Raw genomic sequence first — 19,196 nt, forward strand, 5'->3', positions numbered from 1 at the left:
TTGGAGAAATAGTGTGGAAAATAGCCAAAGGTAAGAAAGTCGTTCGTTCATGCAGTTAATTTCCCAAAACATAAAATCTTCATAACATGCCATGCAATGAACCTGGGTTCAGGGATGTGAAGAGGATCAGCCCTGCTCTGTCCACTCCAAAAGTTTACAGCCAAGGAAGAGACAGAGATGCACAACTAAATTATTAAATGTGATGCAATGAATGCCTGGTGCACAACTGTGTGGGGAGAGAGGTGAATGCATAGTGATATATACAAGCGAAGAACACACAGGAGGCCAGTTCTCCCCGGGGCCGTTACCAATCTGAACAGTTGTGATTAACACTTAGGCAAGTGGCAAACAAGTAAGCTGGGGTTTGTTCGGTGAATTCTGGTTGCCAGTGTATTTAAATGTTTTTGAAAAAGTGACCCAAAGTGGCAAAGGAACTTTTGACAGTGAGAGATACTAAGGTTATAAACAGATTGCATTTTATCGCCATAACACTTCCCTCCTGATGACCTATTTATCAACCAAGCAGAGATAATACTTGACCAAGCTTCTCAATGTTTCCCAATGGTAAGTTAGAAGCCTTTCCTGGGGAAAAACAAAAAATATACATTGTGTGTCCTTGGGTAGAGAGTAACTTTTACTTAAAAAATCTTTTCTTTTCCTTTCTTTTCTCTTTTCTGTTTTCTCTTCTTTTCTTTCTTTTTTTGTTATTATAATTATTAGCTTCCAAAAGAAAAGGAAATATGATTTATTGCCTGTGTAATACATACAGGCAAAAATTTGGTTGAAACAATATAAGTGATTTCGGGACTATTTAGAAATGTTTCATAAAAACAAAATGGTGCTACCAAAGACACCAAGAGTACCTGAAATGATACAGATGTTTCTTGATTCTCAATAATCAAGTTGGATCCACCTAATGATACGTTTGTAGGTTTTTCTTCTCTATATAGTCAGTAACTCCCCTTTATAGATGATCTCCAGCACCTACTACAGAACCAGGCATATAGTCACTGCTCAATAAAAGCTATGAAGGAAAGCATGAACCACTCAGTGAATGCATGAACTAGATGCACAGATTAGCTATGAGGTAGAAAACCACAGTTTTCTATTGTATGAAAATTGCCTTTAACATTAATTTGTTTAAAAGATCCTTTTTGTGTGCGTGCTCAGTTTTCTTTATCGTTGGATCAATGATCAAGAACCTGAATCTGTAATTATTCTGTCTGGTTACACCATTTCTCTGGAATGCTCCAGAAATCTCATCTCCTGGTTGGGTTGATCAAATATGAGTTGCTAGTTTTGCTGATTCAACAATTTTCAGGTCCCTGGATTCCTTTCTTTATTTGACAGCCTAGTTTTCATGCATTCCAAGTCAGACTTAGTGCAGAATCCACTCATGCATCCATTATTCAAGCATTTATTAGCATACGTGGCAACCCAGGCACTTGGGAGTTAAGAAAGAATAGGTGAGACCCCTTCCACTGAGGCTACTCATAGTCTAGGGTGTATAGGGCTTCAGCGGTAGGTCATCAGACATGTAAACGTACCATTTTAAATACAACATAATAAGAAATATAGCAAGGGAACTGAAAAACACAGGATATGGAATATAGGAGTGGAGAGAACAATTTGGGATGATTTCCTACCGATATAATATCACAGCTGAGCTGGGGCATCTGACGAGAAGGGGCGCTCGGGTGGGGAAGAGAAATGGCATATTCCAGGCAAGAAGACCACATTTATAGAATCAAGAGGATGGAAAACGTTTTGGCGCTCTTGAGAAATGGGGGGTACTGCAATCAGGTAAGTTTTGGCAAGGGAGAGAAAGGAAGAAAGACTGGAGAGGTAGATGAGAATTTGATCATAAAGAATTCCGATCTTCATTCACAAGGCCTTAGGGTTAAACTTGTCGACAAGAGAAAGCATCTCATCTTTCTACAACACTGCATAACATACATATAGAAAAAGGAACAGAAATGAGCACACCCCTGTTACAATGCCTAGATCCAAAAGAACGCTATGACCAGCACCCAGAAGCCCCTCCTCCATGCCCATTTCTAGTTACTTCCTCACCAAGGGCATCCACTCTCCTTATTTCTAACAGCATAGATTAGCTTCCTCAGTTTTGTACTCCATGTATACACGGTTCTATCGTATGTATTTTTACTCAGTCTTATGTTAGTTAGATTCATCATGTTGCTCTGTAGAGTTGCAGGTCATTCCTTTTCATTGCTGTATAGCATTCGATTACAGGAATATACTGTAATTCTTAATAGCTTGCACTTTTGATGGACATCTTTATGTCATTTGCACTTTGGAGCTAAGACAAATAGTGCTGCTGTGAATGTTCTAACATATGAACACATTTCAGCTGGGTATATATTCAAGAGTGTTTAGTTTTAGTAGATAATATCAAATTGGTAAGTGTGGTTGTTCTAACGTATTAACCGGTCATACTAGGAACTTCTGGTTATTTCACATTCTCAACACAACAACTACATTTTTCGCGTTCGTTTATCCAATTAATGTTTATCTTTCCAACTAGACCATAAATTTCATGAAGACGAGAACCACACGTACCTTTCTTTTTTTTTTTTTTTAACCATAGCCTCTCTAGTGGTTAGTACAATGCTTGCTGCATCGCTGGAGATACATACAGACTCAGGGCAATATCACGTATTTTTAACTACTGGATCTATTCTGGATGAAAATGAAGAGTTACAAGTGAAATAATGTATTAATCTCCATGCCACACCAAACTACTCAGTGAATTTGGCAGGTTGATCCAAAAGCCGCTAATGTAATGTGGAAGATTTTTTTTTTTTTTAATTCTTTAACTTGTGAGTAGAAAACAACTGTCTGTGTTCATCTCTGTTAGAGACGTTTTTGCATTGTCTTCAACAGGGCCTGTGTCTGCTTTTGTGAATGAGCAGCAGGTAAAATATCAGAGGAAAAGTGTAAAAGCAACACAGCTATGTGCTTTACCAGGGCCTCATCTCCAAGTCCACATTCACGGTCATCAATTAAAGAGCTGGCTCTCTCTCCACTGATTAATTTCCACTTGGCCATTATTAATAATGAGGTTAGAAAAATGTGTTTACACAGGGCAAAATGAGATGAAACACAATATACGCACATAAGTCATCATTTAAAGAGCATCAGAGGTGAGAGGGTGGCTATATTAAGCCCCAGACCCTGCTTCCTTCCTGAACCCTCTTGCCCATGGAGGAACCTGCAGTCGTGTTAGGTTAGTTGTAAATGAATGATGATGACACAAACACAGCCTTGGAATTAGAAGTGGCTTTAGCAATATATTACTTCGTGCCTTCCCTGTTGTATAAATCAGGTTATCTGTAACTATGGAACAGATCACCCCCAAACTTAGTGCTTTAAAACCACAGTACTCATTCTCTCTCATGGTTTCTATTGGTCAGGAACTCAGGAGTGGCTGCCTGGGCAGTTCTGGCCCGGGGTCTCCCATTCAGTTGCAGGAGGGTGCTGACTCGGGTTGGGATATTGTCAAAGGCTTCTTGACGTTCATGTCCAGTGCCAGGCTGGGAAGACTCAACCAGAGGGGGCCTGGAGAAGATGGGGCTCCCTGGGCATCTCCCACCGTCTCTGTGTGCTATCTCCATGCAGACTTTCCGGCATGGTGAGGTCAAGGTAGCTGGATTTCATACATGTTGGCTCTGGGCTCCCAAGGTACATGCCCCAAGACAGAACCCCGGGCAGATGCTATTTTAACTTTATTACCTGTTTTTAAAAATACGCAGCTCAAATCAAGGCCCTCAGCACCAGTGACGTTGCATATTGTTAGAGCACCCACTGTCTGACCCAGAAGTAGTTGCCAGACTCTGAGTAATAAAATGAGGCTATCATTTCCCTACCTTTGAAACTCCATTTATTATAAAGTAGTCTACCAAGTTTCCCAGGTTCTGTTTCTTATTATCTTTCATGAAACCTTACTTTCCCTTAAATGTGCCAGGATGTTATTATTATATCCTCTAGTCTTTATAACCATTATGTGAACTCAATATTGGTATACCCATTATAGAGATATAGATATTGAGGATAAAATAGGTTAGCAGAGATATACATCTAATGATGATGCCTGAATACGCATCTAAAACTACACGCAACACTTTTCATTCATCTTGTGTCACTTTCAAGGTCTACATAAGGACAGCACTTTAGCCTTCCCTTGAGCAAGGGAGTGAGGTCGGAGGGGCCTTTAAATGCTTCCCTGATTGCATTTCCTTACCTTTTCTTTGCACCATTTGAACGCATTTATGTGCACATTTGTTATATAAATTCTGATCGTAAAAATAATGCATGTCTATTTTCTACAATTTAGAAGGTGTAAATAAGTTTAAATCTAAAAATAAAACCCATTATCATACCAGCCTAAGAGGATAGCTCAGATATTCCTTTCTTTCTTCCAGATATATCTACACACACACACACACACACACACACACACACAAATATTTTATACATATAATATGTGCCTATATTTCAATATCATAAAACATTTCTCATAAAGTTGATTTTTCATGGCTGTTAAATAATTCCCTTGTGCATATGTAGCCCAATTTATGCAATAATTAACCTTCCTTTTTAAAAGGACAGAAGATCACAATGTAATTCTCATGACATCATTAACTACACTTTCTTGTTAAAACACTCATTCCATTTCTTGGTAAAAACCAACTAATTCCTTTGGCTGAGAATATGACCTCTTAGCCTAATATATTCTGTCCGTATATCTATACGAAGTAGCTGGAAGGATTCATGGAAATCATGAACTTCAACCCCTTTATCACACATGCAGAGAACCAAGGCCTAGAGAAAGGAGAGGGGTCTTGCCAAGGTCAACAGCAAAATCTGAGCCCTCCAGAGCAGAGATCATTGCTACCATCTTCATAGAGCAAGGCGTCTTTGCCGTTCCTTTGGTTGTTCAACAAATATTTATGGCATGCCCCGCAGGTGCCAGGCACTACATATCAAGCAGGGAATGACACAGACGTGCCTCCTGCCCATGGAACTTAGTCATCACCTCCCCTCCTTCCTCTCCAGAGGTCTCCACAGTTTTCTGAGCACGAGGCTTGCATCCCTCTGCCTGAAGCCATTTTCCAGCTTCAGGAAGGTGGTGAAACCTCTTGTCGTACAGGCTAATGTGTCTGAGAATTAACTTTCCAGTGAGAGTTGGTGAGTTGACACCCCAGCTTTCTTGCATCGCCTATTGTCAGTGGGGCAGTTACAGGACATGTTCCACGTAGCCTCTAGTGGGTCCCCAGTGGCATGGAGCCTCAGTGCCCACCCCCTCCCCCACCCCGAAGAGCCAGTCTTGTTTTTGCTCACAGGGCCTCCTGGGATCACCTCCCCAGATGATAACAGAAACAAGGCAAATATAACTACAAACTGCTCTGTTCTTTCATTATTCTGATGGTTTTGCACTGAAACCTTTACTGGGTGGAGAAAAGGAAATACATACTTAATCTAGGAAACATTATTTTTTTCTTTGACCTGGAAGTCAGCTGCCATGAAACCCTAGTCTCAGGTTCCACTACTGAGGGAAGTCCAAATCAAGACAAGCTCATACCAGTGTTTACCATATGCATTCTAACAAAAACAATTATAGGACAGCATTAAATAATACAGCAGGGAAACTCTTGCAGCTATCTGCTGCTACATTACAAACAAAACTTGGTATCTAACATAGTGTCTGATATTCATAATTTATTATTATCTCCTGTGGGTCTCAGGTGGATGAACTCAGCTGGATGGTTCTCACTTGGGGTCCTTCCATGGATACAGTCAGTTGGTAACTGAGACTGGAGTCACTTTTTCACTCACTTCCGTGTCATGGGAACCGGTGTCTGTCTCTAAAGGGAGCTTTTCCATATAGCTAGCTTGGGATCCCTCCCAGCATGGCGGTTTCTGGCCAGTCAGACTTTTTACATGGTGGACACCTCATAACACCTAATCCAAAAGCCACCCATTGCAAATGGTCAACATTAAAGGCTGAGCCTAGAAACTGGCACAGTCTCCCTTGCACCATATTCTATTGGGCAAGCAGTCAGAGTGTGCCCAGATTTGAGGAAGTGAGCAGAGACCCCGCCTCTCAATGGAAGGTGTGTCAAATAGATTTATCAGCAGTGGTAGGAGGGGTGAGGTAACATCTTTCTGCAGAAGAGATATTTAAGGTGGGCCCTGAAGAATGTAGGCAAAAGCCAGGCTGATGGGCTGGGGGAGGACATTCCAGACCAAAAAAAGTATGTGTGCAGACACTCAGCATTTTAAGGACTTAAAAGACAGTGGGGATGGACAATGGTGGCAAACTCAGAAGGCACATATTGGGGGAGAGTCTAAAGGTCTGATGAGGCTGGGCCACATAGGGGATGTTAACTATTTTAGTTCACATTTTCAAAAAATTTTTAAAAACGTTGATTTATTTTTGAGACACAAACAGAGCATGAGCAGGAGAGGAGCAGAAAGAGAGAGGGACACACAGAACCTAAAGCAAGCTCCAGGCTCTGAGCTGTCAGCACAGAGCCTGACGTGGGGCTTGAACTCACGGACCGCAAGATCATGACCTGAGCCAAAGTCGGATGCTCAACCGACTGGCCACCCAGGCGACACTTTAGTTTGTATTTTAATACAAATCAGAATCAGGGGGGGGAGGTGTGATCTGATTTATATATTTTTAAAATCTTCCTAGTTCAGTGACACTCAAAACGTGAGCCTCAGATGACTGCCAGATTGCAAACTCTGTTTCTAGATCATAATAAGATGACCACCAGAATGGTGCATGGGCATTTAAAAACCTCTACAGTGTTCTGACTGCTGCAACATCCAAGCACATTTTTATTGCATTTCTTTGTATTTGACAAGAATGTTGGTCCACGGTGCAATGGGGAAAAATACCTTATCTTTTACCACAGGTGGCTTGAAAAACATCTCTCTGGCTACTATGCAGAGTGGTATACAGGAGGCCACTGAAACAAGGGAGGGGAGTTGGGAGACTATTCTGTTGGGAACAGTGACATGGGCAATTGTGGAGGTGGGGAGTAGGAACAGACTTAAATGAAGTATTGAAGATGAAATCCACAGCCCTGGTGATGGGTTGGTGGTGGGGAAGAAAGAGAGGTGGGTTTCCAGGTGGCTCCCTGGTCTGCGGTTACAGAAGAGGTTTAATGGAGGTATCATGAAATGAGAAGCGAGTGACTGGGGAAAGAAAAGAGAACTCAGCTCTGAATTGCTTTGCCTTTGCCATCACAACTTTCTTTGGTGAAAGTTCTAACGGTCGTTGAAAAGGAAATACGTACTTAAGGCTAAGACACATTATCTTTTATTTTAATTAGAAGCCACCTACGACACAGAAACAAGTCAACATAATTCACTTTTTTAATCAAAGAGAATTCTTTGAGAGCAGAGGAGATATAGCATCCAAATAAATGAGTTGTAATTTTCTTAATGAACTAAGTCATCATGAATCACTGTGTGGAATCGCCCCTGTGCTATAGAGCCCGTGACATTTCCAACAATGCGACACTATTTGGTAAATATTAAAGACTGTTAGAGAAAGAGGAGAAGAAATGACCTTTCAATCTATATGGAGCATGTTAATTACTAAAAAGGCGGCAATCGGTTGTAAAGAATTGCTCTGCTGTCGTCACCGCTGGAGCACGCGCCCGCCCCTTGGTTATGAATTATCCTTAGGAGAAATACGGACACATGACATTTACATTTGCAATGTCACTTAGCATAAGTATGCATTCTTATGAAGGCCTCTAGGTCCTACACAGTCTTAAATATGGGTATGTTTTTAAGCTCAAATGTATTTTCGAGTTTTCTCCAGGAATCCTCCAAAGAGGCGGTGTAGGGACTGTAGGGAGAGAACGGCAGTGGAGTCATATGTTTCTCATCGTGAATCATGAACTCCCACTTACCACCAGTGTGATCTAGTTTAATTGTACCTAGCCCAGAATGTCCCAAACTTACTGGATCGAAGAGGCCTTTTTCTTGCTTAACACCTCTTGATAGTCCATTTTTGTGGAATTCACAGTGTTCTAGTGATTCACAGAATGGGAATTTGGAATGTTGAGCCTGGGTTAGTGTCCCGGCTCCACCATTTACTAAATATGGGTATGGAGCCTCTGTGACCACTGCTTGTTTTCTTTGTTAAGTGGGAATGAAACTCTTTACCTAGCAGGATCGTTGCTGAAAAGAATAAAGAAAGTGAGGAAAAGGCAAGAAAAGTGGTTGGCAAAGAACTAGGCAAATAGTACGGCTTAGTAGATGGCAGCCATGATTTCATTTTTAGTACCCTCTGTGTCTGGCACATAATAAATGCTCATGGCCTGTGACATTCCTTCTAGGAAGAGAGTGCAGAAGTTAAGGACCCAGGATCGGGGCCAAATGGCATGTCTGAGACAAGAACCCAAGTGTCCTGAGGTATGTTTCCAAGGCCCTTTCATTCTAGACCATGGTTTCTCCAAGCTGGAAGAGACTCATGTGTAGGTAAAAGAGGAGGAAAGGAAAGCTGAAGAGAGAATGGAGTGAAACTAATATTATTACTAAAGAAAGAAATGACGAGGGGAAAGGAGAGGAGGGATTAATGATAGAGAAAAATAAGGGAGAAAGGATGGAAAGAGGGAAGGTAGAGAAGAGGGAGAAGGAAGGAGGGAAGGAAGGAAGGAAGGAAGGAAGGAAGGAAGGGAGGGAGGGAAGGAGGAAAGTGTCCATTGTAAATAGGAATTAAGTCTCCAAATGAAAGGTCAAGACATAGAAAACTGCCATTGGACTCACAACAACTGAAGCATAATTTAGCAGCTAAGAGCTGTTCACTATGGAACTAGATTGGTTCAAGCCTGACTCTAGTCTCCACGTATGAGGTGACCACAGATGAGTTTATCTAACCTCCTTAATCCTTGTTTCTTTACCTCTAAGGTGGGGGAAATAATTATTTTCTTTTAGGGTAGTTACAACAAGGAAACAAAACAACACATGTAAAACACTTAGCCAAGTGTTTCCTGGCCCTTGATAACATGTAATCAGTATGGGTCAGTACATGATTCTCATAGCCGGGCTATAACCTGTGACACTTTCAGAATTGCAAATCTCAGGGTCAGATCAGTGCCAAGAAGTAAGACTGTGCAGAGGGGGAAATGGATGGGTGAATTAAGTACTTGTGGAGTGGGGATCAGTCTATGAATGTGGAAGCTCCTAGAATGAACACCTAAATGAGATTTTGTAAGAGTGAGGTAGATTCCTTGGATGTAGTAAAACAAACAAACAAAAAAGATAGTGCTAGGTGTGTTTCCTAACAGCAAATTATATAAAGACTGGAAGGAAAAATAAATGTGGCATATCATTAAACCACCGTCTAAGATCACATATGTAGGGCAGAAGAAGGTGTAATTTAATAGACCTATTAGTAGTCTGAAATGCATGTCTTTTTAAAATGAACTTGGATTTCTATGCAAGAAACACTAGAGGGTGTGGCCTGCAGAGGAAGAGGCTCCCTTTGGTAATCAATGAATACAGTCAAAATTGATTTCTCAAGATCTGAAAATGTGGCAGAAATGAGCAAATTCTGTTGTTTGAACTCAGGAATTTCAGATATACGGTGATTAAGAATGAAACGCTGCTTGCCTTTAAAATTCTGGGAGTGTTGGGACACGCTAAAAATGTGTAGAAAAACGTTCATAGGTAGGTTTCAGGAAAAAGAGTGGGTCTAATCAAGAAAACGGAAGATGGTACATGGCATGAAAGAGACCAAGTAGAAAGAACTATAAAGGCAGAAAAGAGGTGTAAGAACCATCAGGAAATACTGTAAGCCCCCAAATTAAAACCAAAGGTGCCAATATTGGTGAAAGGACGCAAATTACAATTATTTTTAGTGACGAAAGGAGCCTCCTTTGAGAGGCGGTGAGCTCTATATGACTTGAGATATCAAAACAGATACAGATGACAATCTATCAGGAATGTTGAAGTGGGAACGACTTCGCTGAACAGAAATGTTAGGTTCAATCACCATCCCCCATTGTGCTCATCAAAATGTTGTTAGAGGATATTCATAGTTAGAGAAAAAATATAGAGAGGATGATTTGATGGTCAAGCAATTAGGGGAACCATTAATTAACCTAAATTCAACATGTCGTAGCATCTTTAGCACTGCGACTGTCCAAGACGGGATATTAGCACGCACCACTTCCGACAGCGCAATAGAAACTTTCTGCAAGGGTGGACATCACGCTGGGGGCAGGGGGAGAGAGGTGTGGCAAAATGATCTTTAGGAAACACTGGTGTCCGTGATCTCCAAAGTATTTTCAACGTGAATATTCCCTGAGTCCGTAGGAGAAGATCACATCAATGTCCCTAGCTGTGGCCAAATTTAATGGAGTACCTAATTAGAATAACCAAGAGTACAGATGTCATGGCAACACTAGGGACCATTATCTTAGAGGAGATGAAAGGGAAGAAGGAGAAAAATAAAGGCATCGAGTGATCTCTGCGTGACTGAGAAGCAAACGGAGTGGTGGGCCTAAGATTCAGGGTAGCAGACAACTTATAGGTTGTTAGGAGAAAAAGGAGAACTGGACAATGGCAGAATTAAACCACCAAACGAGAGCCAGAAAGAATGGGAAGGACGTGAAGTAGCAGTGGATGTGGGTGTGTCTTTTATTTTTAAGTATGAGATGTACCTGGCCTGAGGCCAGACCAGTGTGGACATAGTCAACTTCCTTCCGGATGGGAAGAGCTCCTCCGGAAATCCATCCCGATGGTTTCACAGGAAACGTGGACGCAGACAGAACCGGCTCTTGGTGACCGGAGACCGTCGGTAAGCGCACTGACCCGATGAGTTTGCTGCCCCCTCCCCTCATGGGGCATGGCTGTTGGGAGAACTGAGATCAGTGCCCAACTCCTTGGACTAAAGACTTGTGAAGTGCACGTTCCTTCTCCACATCTCTGCTCCCCCAGCCTCGGGGAAAGTCCTGACACTTTCCTAGCGTAAGGTCCCGCTTCCTAATCGCCTAGCCTCCCACCCCCACCGGCTGGTCATAAGCTCTCTTGGCCAGGAGTTACCTTTTCAGTGCACTTCCAACATCCATCCAATACCCGACAGAATCTGAACCCAGCAGCCCTTCTCAGCCACGTCTTCCCCTTCCAAGCTCTGAGCTCTCGTGTCAGCATCCCAGCTAGCCCCCGTGAACAGAAAGTTCTATTCCCGCTCTTTGTTTTAGAAGGTGAAAAGCTGAATTTGAAGCAGTCCAACAGAGACACAGCTCTTTTCAATGAAACATACCTATCCCTTCCTGTTGGGGCCCCGCCCGATGCCTGTTCTGTCACCTCTCAACGGCTCTCATCTAGAAGAACCTCATATTTCTCACCAAAGCCACAGCGTAAGGAGTCACTTTAGAGCCCTTCAGTACATCTGGGAAGATTAGAGCCTATAAAAAAAAAAAAAAAAGGCTTGGGCACAAGCAATTTAAAGCTCAAAGCTCTAATCTGGAATTGGTATATTTATCCTGCTCTTCAATTATTAATGTTGCTTTATTGATCTGATACCTAAAACGCAAACAACAAAAACTGTTCAAACTAATTATTGTGGGCTTTCTACCTTTTGGGGCTTCTCTACTAGTCTTCGAGTCTAAACCTTTTTTTCCACCAATCGATGGGGTTTAATTCATTAACAAGTTCTAGTGCTTTGTTTAGACCACTTGGCAATCCCCCTCCTCATCCCCAAGCAAAAGGAAGTGCACTATATCTCATCCCTGGCAATAGTCGTGTGGCTGATATAAACGTATTTTCCTTGGACTTTTATTTTAGAGAGGGAAAGTGAGCGTGAGCGACGGAGAAGCACAGAGGGAGAGAGAGAGAACAAAGAGACGGAGAGAATGTTAAGCAGGTTCCACACTCAGTGCGGAGCCTGAGGCAGGGCTCGATTCCATGAGGATCATGACTGAGCCAAAATCAAGAGTTGAACTCTCAACTGACTGAGCCACCGAGGCACCTCTTTCCTTGGAATTTTAAAATCAAACTCATCAAGCCCACTGTCTGGTATTCTGTGCCCAGCAGCCACCCTATACTTTACAAAAAGTCTTCATACTTCTTGATTTTACCACAGAGACATGGTATTATTAATGAATTTTATATACTGGAGCAGGACAGGATTGCCATGGAGATACGAGGTCACCTAGACACATGCTCTTGCCTTCTCACTGGGTCAGGCAACAATGTCCGTTTGCTAGAGATGTACTCTGGATAGTAGTAAAGGATGGGGAGCCTGATGGGTTCAAGCAGGGTGCTACTCGTGAGGGTCATTTCCTTTCGCAGCACTGGAACGATTTTTGATTCGTGACTACGGCCCCAGACCCCACCCCAGGCAGCTTGCCCCTTGCCATTTTGTGCTACTGGCTAAAGAGGCAGGTGGAGATGAACGCATGCCAAGGTCTCCACCACCGCTGGAAAACCACCTCTAACCTCTCTGAATGGGTGATATGAAGTGGAAATGTTAATTAAGCATGTATTCACTTAGATCAGTGCAAGACAGGTGAGCACTTCATAAATACTTGCAGAACTGAATAAATGAATGCCAGTTGTCAGATCATTTGCGATCAAGGAACAAGCAACCCCACAGGGATTCAAACAAAGATACCAAAGACCCATTCTCCCTGTCGCTTATGTGAACCCTAAGGATGACATATGACATTCTCCGGCCCCATGCCTTCCTCCAAACCCATTTGAATACAATCGTGTGTTCTGTTTGTATCATCTTTTGTGTGATAAGGACCCTATGGTAAAAATTCTCAGTGGAAAAGAGGACTACATTTATTTTGTTGGCTAAATTATCTGCATGCCCTAACAGGGTAGGGACAGGGTAGAGGTAGTTCTTTCTTTGCATTGAGGACGTTTCAATGAAAACAGAAAAGCAAGTCAAGCTGATATGAACCACATGAAAAATGGGACGTATCTTTTAATTTTACATGACCCTATTCCTTGGACATAGTATACACTAAATCCGTAGTTCTTAAATGCACACACTTCTAGCGATACTATTCAGACAATCTGAAATAACACTTGAGTGATTTTCAAAATAAAATAAAATAAAATAAAATAAAATAAAATAAAATAAAATAAAATAAAATGTTCTACCTCTCTGGTCATTTGTATTGCCTTCCTTTCAATAATTCTATTTGGGTCTGAAGAGTGAAGGTTATGGTTATAAAGTGCCTAAACGACAAGGGAGGACCGAAAGATTCAGCTATATTCCTAAATATATATATACCAAGTGAACATCCAGAAGACTGACAGACTTTTGCAGGGATCTGGCATGATGAGTTAAAGGCAGAAGTTGACAAGATTATATGTATGTTTAATGTTGTGCTTATACATAGATACAGAAAGTCTTCCAAATATTAAAATCTTCCAAAATGACCCAATGAAACATGGGCTGAAATTGAGCATGTGTCAGTTTTAATTATGACAAACTGATACTTTCAAATGTGCATGTTTATCTGAAAGAGATAATATTCTCTAAATCTTGTTCTATAGTTATTTTGCTATTATAAATACATAGTGATGTTTCAGAGGATATATTTCCTTTGTGGTGCCTGGCAAACTAAACAGAATGCTACATACTTGTGTGGAGACCGGCTAAGTCTTTCCTTCAAGATATATGACAGCCATAAAAAATCCCAGGAGCCCAGATGATGTCATATATAAGACTAATTAACACACCTACAGGATAATGTATGTTCTATGGTCTTTAAATTTTTATTAAGGTCACTGTGAAGTATGACTTAAAACTAATGATAGGGAAGACTTTGGGCTCAAACACTACCTGTGGGAGTGGGGAAGAGCAGTGGGGTAGCTTCGCAACAGTGATGGGATCTCCCTCAACCCTTTGTCACAGAAGTTCATCATCCCTGAAAGAGTGCCCTCCAAGGGACTGAGACTTCAGAGTCATCAGAGCTTGTCAGGGGGAGGAGCAGAGAGGTGGCATCCACTTAGAAGGAAGAGCAGGGCAAAGGCATGGATGTGTGACATTTCAGGACCCACCTAGGGAACTGCCAGTATTTCAAAACAGAACGTGGGAAATGGTGGGAGATGCAGCAGCAGGGAGATAGCAAGGTAAAAGCCACGGTATTTTGACTCTAACAGTGAAGGAGGTCATGGCAGAGAAAGTGGTGATCGTTTCTCATTCTATCCACTGCCCCTCATTCCTGCACTCTTGCATTTAGGGGCAGCCTTCCTACCTGCTCCGGCCATGCGCTCAGGCACATGCCACGGCTGTCACTCCCAGGCTGAAATTAACAACAGGTGGACGTGAATCCATTCTCCCCCCCTCCTTGTCCACCTCTCTTTTCCCAGGGAACACCCAGAGAGCCTGCACTAGAGAGAGCAAAGCCATGAACACCTAGTAACCACATGGAGGTCAATTATTCTGGAGACTTTCCTGGACCCACAACAGACTTTACATGAGTAATGAAATAAGCCTCTGTTAGGTCGACCCACCAGGATTTTGGTACACTCCAGCCTCCTCCCTCCTGACCAACACAGAGAGACCCTTCAACGTTATAAAATAGGATTGACAAGGTCAGATAGGCTTATTAGGAAGATGTTGTGGCTGACTCAAAACAACTGAATTATTCTGGGGGAGTGTGAACCTAACATTTACTGGCATTTGCAGGGGACGAGTCCTTTAGAAGGATAGATTTTTCTCATTTGATCCTCATAACTCTTTGAGGTTGGTGTTCCTGTTCTTAGTCCCATAATTTGCACGAGATCAAGAGATCGTGGTGGTGCTGAGATTCAAACTCTGTCTGTCTGACTTGAGAACCAAACCCTCAGCGTTTCAGTATAACCTGAGTTGATTTCCTGTCAGAGTCAGCTGTGTCACTAATGTCCCAGAATGCCTTGGGGTCAAGCATGTCAGAATTCTTGAGAACATAGGCTTCCCTTTAATTGGCACAGTCCTTGAAAATGGATACACCATCACACACACACACACACACACACACACACACACACACACACGCACACACACTTCCAGGTGGTCTCCTCTAGAGTGACAGTCTTGTCAATCTGCCCACATCCCCAAATGACTTATGCAAAATCTGCTCACAGTGGATTTGGTGCAGTCATCACACAGCAGGCACCTTTCTTCACGAGGACTAATGTGGGCATTGTTGTCAAATCAGCCAGAGTGCCAGACACAAAGGAGGAGACAGAGGAGGCCGAACCCCGAGGGGCTGCTTTAATGACCCCACTGAAGCCTAAGTGTTGCCAAAATTTGCTAGCCAGGCACAGGCTACTGACTTTTTCACTGGGATACACTCACAGGCATCTATTAGGACTGTTGATTTGACTCAACCCTCAACAACCTCCAGGTTCTCCTGTGGCTCACTATCATACCGAGTCTACACGGATGGACTCCTTATTCTCTCTGTGTTCTGCGTCCCATCCAAGGACTCCTCCTGCTCCGCCTGCCTGAATCTCTGGTGGGCCCTCCATTCTAAAGTTCTGAAAAAACAAAGGGGCGCAATTCTACCAGCCATGTCCCGGTCCTCCATGGTTGAGGCCCTACGACAAGAGGTTACTTTGTTCAAACATGAGACCTACTTAGGAACTTTATTAAAATGAAGGTTCCAGGCGTCTCTGATGCCTGGAGATTTCTGATTCGGTAGGTCTAAGGTGAGTTTCATTCCTCAGCATTTTTAAGATGAAACAGACAAATGTGATGCAGGTAGATCATCCTTCGTGGTATAAATTACCATGTGTCAGACCTCTATGCTGGTCACTAACGATGGCCTGCACACTTGGCCTCAGGAAGTTTATCATCTAGAAATACAGATACAGGACCGAATCAATTGCAACACAGCAGTAGTTGATATTAAAAAAAAGTGCCCCCCCCCACCACCTAAGGGATTCTATTGTCAGCCAGATTGAGACTCACTAACAGTGGAAGTACATCTCTGCTCCTGTTTAGCTAGCATGGTGGACAGAGAAGTGACGTCTGGGACCTGAAGAACTAGGTTCTATCCCAGATCTGCTGTCTCCAAGCTGTGACTCCAAACAGCCACTCTTAACTAATGTCCCCATGCAAAGGCTTTGTCCCTCTTCCTGGACCTTGTATATCAGGAGGCCATCCTCTGGTGGAGCCCTCAGAATCCCACGGCTACCCTCATTCTGCCTAACGCAAACTCCTTGAGACAGGTGATCCTTTTCAAAGCACCCTTCTTTGAGGAAGAAGCAAAGTACTGTTGGGTAAGAACAAAACTAATAATCAAATAATACAAAGGAACAAAGAAGGACTAAAATGGATGATTGCAAAGGGATTGCCAGCCCTAGTGATTTATGGTCCCTAGGTGGCAACGGGAAGAAACACAATGCATTTGAATCCACATCTTTGTCCTTACACGATCATTCTCTTCTGCCAACTGCTAATCCCTAACCCAGCTTAGTGCCATCTCCTCCCAAGTTAGAGGAGCTTAGAGCATTCTCTTCTCCCAACCACTTCCCAGACTGGGTTCCCAAGCTTCCTTGGGCCCATGCTGTATCTCCACTCGCACTGTCCTGTAGCTCCCTGTCCTTTTGATTTCACGTTTGCTTATTGGCTCTCTTCCCTGTCTCTGAATCACTGGAGGGCAGGGGCTGTGCCTATGTCATTATAGGTTCTCAATTTGGATCTGTTGTTTGAATTGATGGATTTCTTCAGACTTTAGGTTAAAATGGAAACTTTGCATGGAACACACACACACACACACACACACTCCGAGTGGTGGGGTAGACGTTTTCCCGCACTTGACTTGTGTGAATACTAAAGCTCAGAAGTTTGAAGGGGTTCTCATGAAGTCACTGCACTATAAAAGACAGGCTTGAAATGAGGTTGGTCTTACTTCAAAGTCCATGATCCTCTCACTCTGCCTTTCTGTCCCAAGTAGCAGACTCCTCCTCCAGGGGCCCGGGAAACCCAAGGTGACATGGTTCTGAACAAGTTTGATTAAGTAAATCACGCAAAAGACAACCTTCGAGAAGGGAAATCCAGTACTGGGGCCATAACCTGGATCCAGGTAAAAATACATAAATATCACCAGCACGAGCTCCCTGGTCTTTGAATTTAGTTTAACCACATTCTTAGATTGTTAGATTTGTCTCTGAAAGTTCCCATTCACACTAGGGTCGTGTCTTAAATAAGATGTGTTCCTTTCCCACTTCCTTGAGTATGTTCTAGAGAAAAATAGCTCCTCTGAGGATGCCAATGACTGCTTGGTATTCTGAAATTTTTATTTAACTCAGTAGGTTCCTCAGACGTCTGTCCAGTGCACGGAGTCTTCTTTCAATACCTATTTGAACATTTGCTCTTGGTTATGTGATAACTTTTGAGCTTTTCCTTTGAAAAGTGTTTAGCCATGATAGGTTTTCTGTTTTCCCCCAGGACCATTATTAGCATTGTCCTTTAGGGACATGCCCCCGAGAAACACTATCACGTTAATCTGGCACTCTCACCTGCCCAAGTGGCAGGTTTGATCAGCCCTTTGCACCCCCAAGTTAAGGGCATCACATGTCAGTAGGTCAGGAGCTATCGGAAGAATCCATAGGTTCGAGAATGCTAAGTGACAGTGAGGCAGCATGAGCAGACTCTTGGAAGCTTAGAAAACCCTCATCTTCCACACTAGTGAGTACAGAGAACACTATGGGGGAAGATGAGGTTGGCAGCAGCACTAGGTAGGGAATTGGTGCCAAGAAGATACTTAGGAGTTCATATTAGGCCTCCTGCCCAAATGGCCAATGGATCTGAAATTGTGCGCATAAAGCAAGAACTTGGCACAGGATTCGAGGTGATGAGTGTGCATGATGCCTCGGTTTGTACAAGGGAGGGAGGCTGATGGGAAAAGTTTCAAGTCATAGATCTAAACGATGTCTGGGTAAGTCTCATGGAGCCAGAGAGTGTCCCAGCCTCGGACTGCGGTGGTTTTGTTGCAGAGAGTAAATAAATATGCTGCCAATATTGTATTGAGAGAGGGGGAAAGAGATCCATATGAAAGAAAAGCACTTAGAAGCATCTCACAGTTGGCTAGACCAATGTTCTAGGGCTTAGGAGGGTTGATGAGTTGTACACAACACTGATAAATACTCGAGATGAAGGCTCACTTTGGTCTATCCCCCATCTTGCAACATCTTGGGGAGGCGGATTAAGATGTCAAAGATGGGAAGTTGGGGGAGAGAAATATCTTAAGTGGGTACAAGTCACTACGTAAGATTCTTTACGTCAATGATCAAAATGTATTTTCATAACAGATTTATCACGTCATGCGATTAGGGCCACGGCCAGGGGGAGTGAGGGAGGCAGCAGCTCTATGTACAACATTTCAGGGGGCACCCCACACTCATAAAACTCAGTTTCTCTCACTGCTCCAGTGATCCTTCTCTCACTCATCCTAATCCTGATCCTGTCAGATTCTGTCTTTATTTAAAATTCTGATTTTTTTTTCATCATGGATTTCTTGCATTACTTTGGAGCTTTATAAATTATTGCATCAAGATATTTTTTATCTTGTTTACAGAGATTTTTGGTGCCCCCTTAAATTGTACACCTGAAGTAAATGTCTCACTCAATTTACCATAATCCTGGCCCTGATTTCTATTCTGCAAATCAGGAAAGCAAGGCTCTTGTAGTAGCTGGCCTTCGCCCAAGGCCGTGTGTCTATTCTACACAAGAGGAGATTTCAAATTCAGAAAGCCCTGACTCTGAAGCCCCACTCTTTCTACCCTCTGTTGTCTCTGCCAAATACACTTATCTACTACCACTTGGGCAGGTGGGAGCACCAGGCAACATGAGAGTATTGCCAGCAACGATGTCCCTAAAGGACAATGCTAGTAAGGGAATTGAGGGAAAATAGAAGGCAGATCGATTGCTAAACCCTTTTCAATGGTTATAATATAACAAAGATCAAATGTTAAAATGGGAATTGAAATCAGACCTTATGCATTGGACGGATGGCTGAGGAACCTAAGTTAAATGAGAATTTCTGAATACCAAGTGACCATTGACATTGGCAGAGAAGCCATTTTTTTAGAACTTAAGGAAGCGGGGAAGGAAAACGCTGTATTTAGGACTGTACCACAGTCTGAATGGGAACTTCCAGAGACAACATCTAACAAATGATGTGTAGCAGTGATTAACG

General features: G+C 42.7%; 2 long non-coding RNA genes across 4 annotated transcripts in view; one reads left to right on the forward strand and one right to left on the reverse strand.

The window, feature by feature from the left end:
• Positions 1 to 19,196, reverse strand: part of LOC122207686 — a 740,526-nt gene that overhangs the window by 247,154 nt on the left and 474,176 nt on the right. The window lies entirely within an intron of this gene.
• Positions 8,122 to 11,528, forward strand: LOC122207688. Its single transcript, XR_006196971.1, has 4 exons — positions 8,122 to 8,148; positions 8,382 to 8,457; positions 10,799 to 10,846; positions 11,250 to 11,528. It is a non-coding gene; the product is annotated as an uncharacterized LOC122207688 (long non-coding RNA).

The sequence above is a fragment of the Panthera leo genome, chromosome E2, assembly GCF_018350215.1.
Source record: "Panthera leo isolate Ple1 chromosome E2, P.leo_Ple1_pat1.1, whole genome shotgun sequence".
In the NCBI taxonomy this organism is placed as follows: Eukaryota; Metazoa; Chordata; class Mammalia; order Carnivora; family Felidae; genus Panthera; species Panthera leo.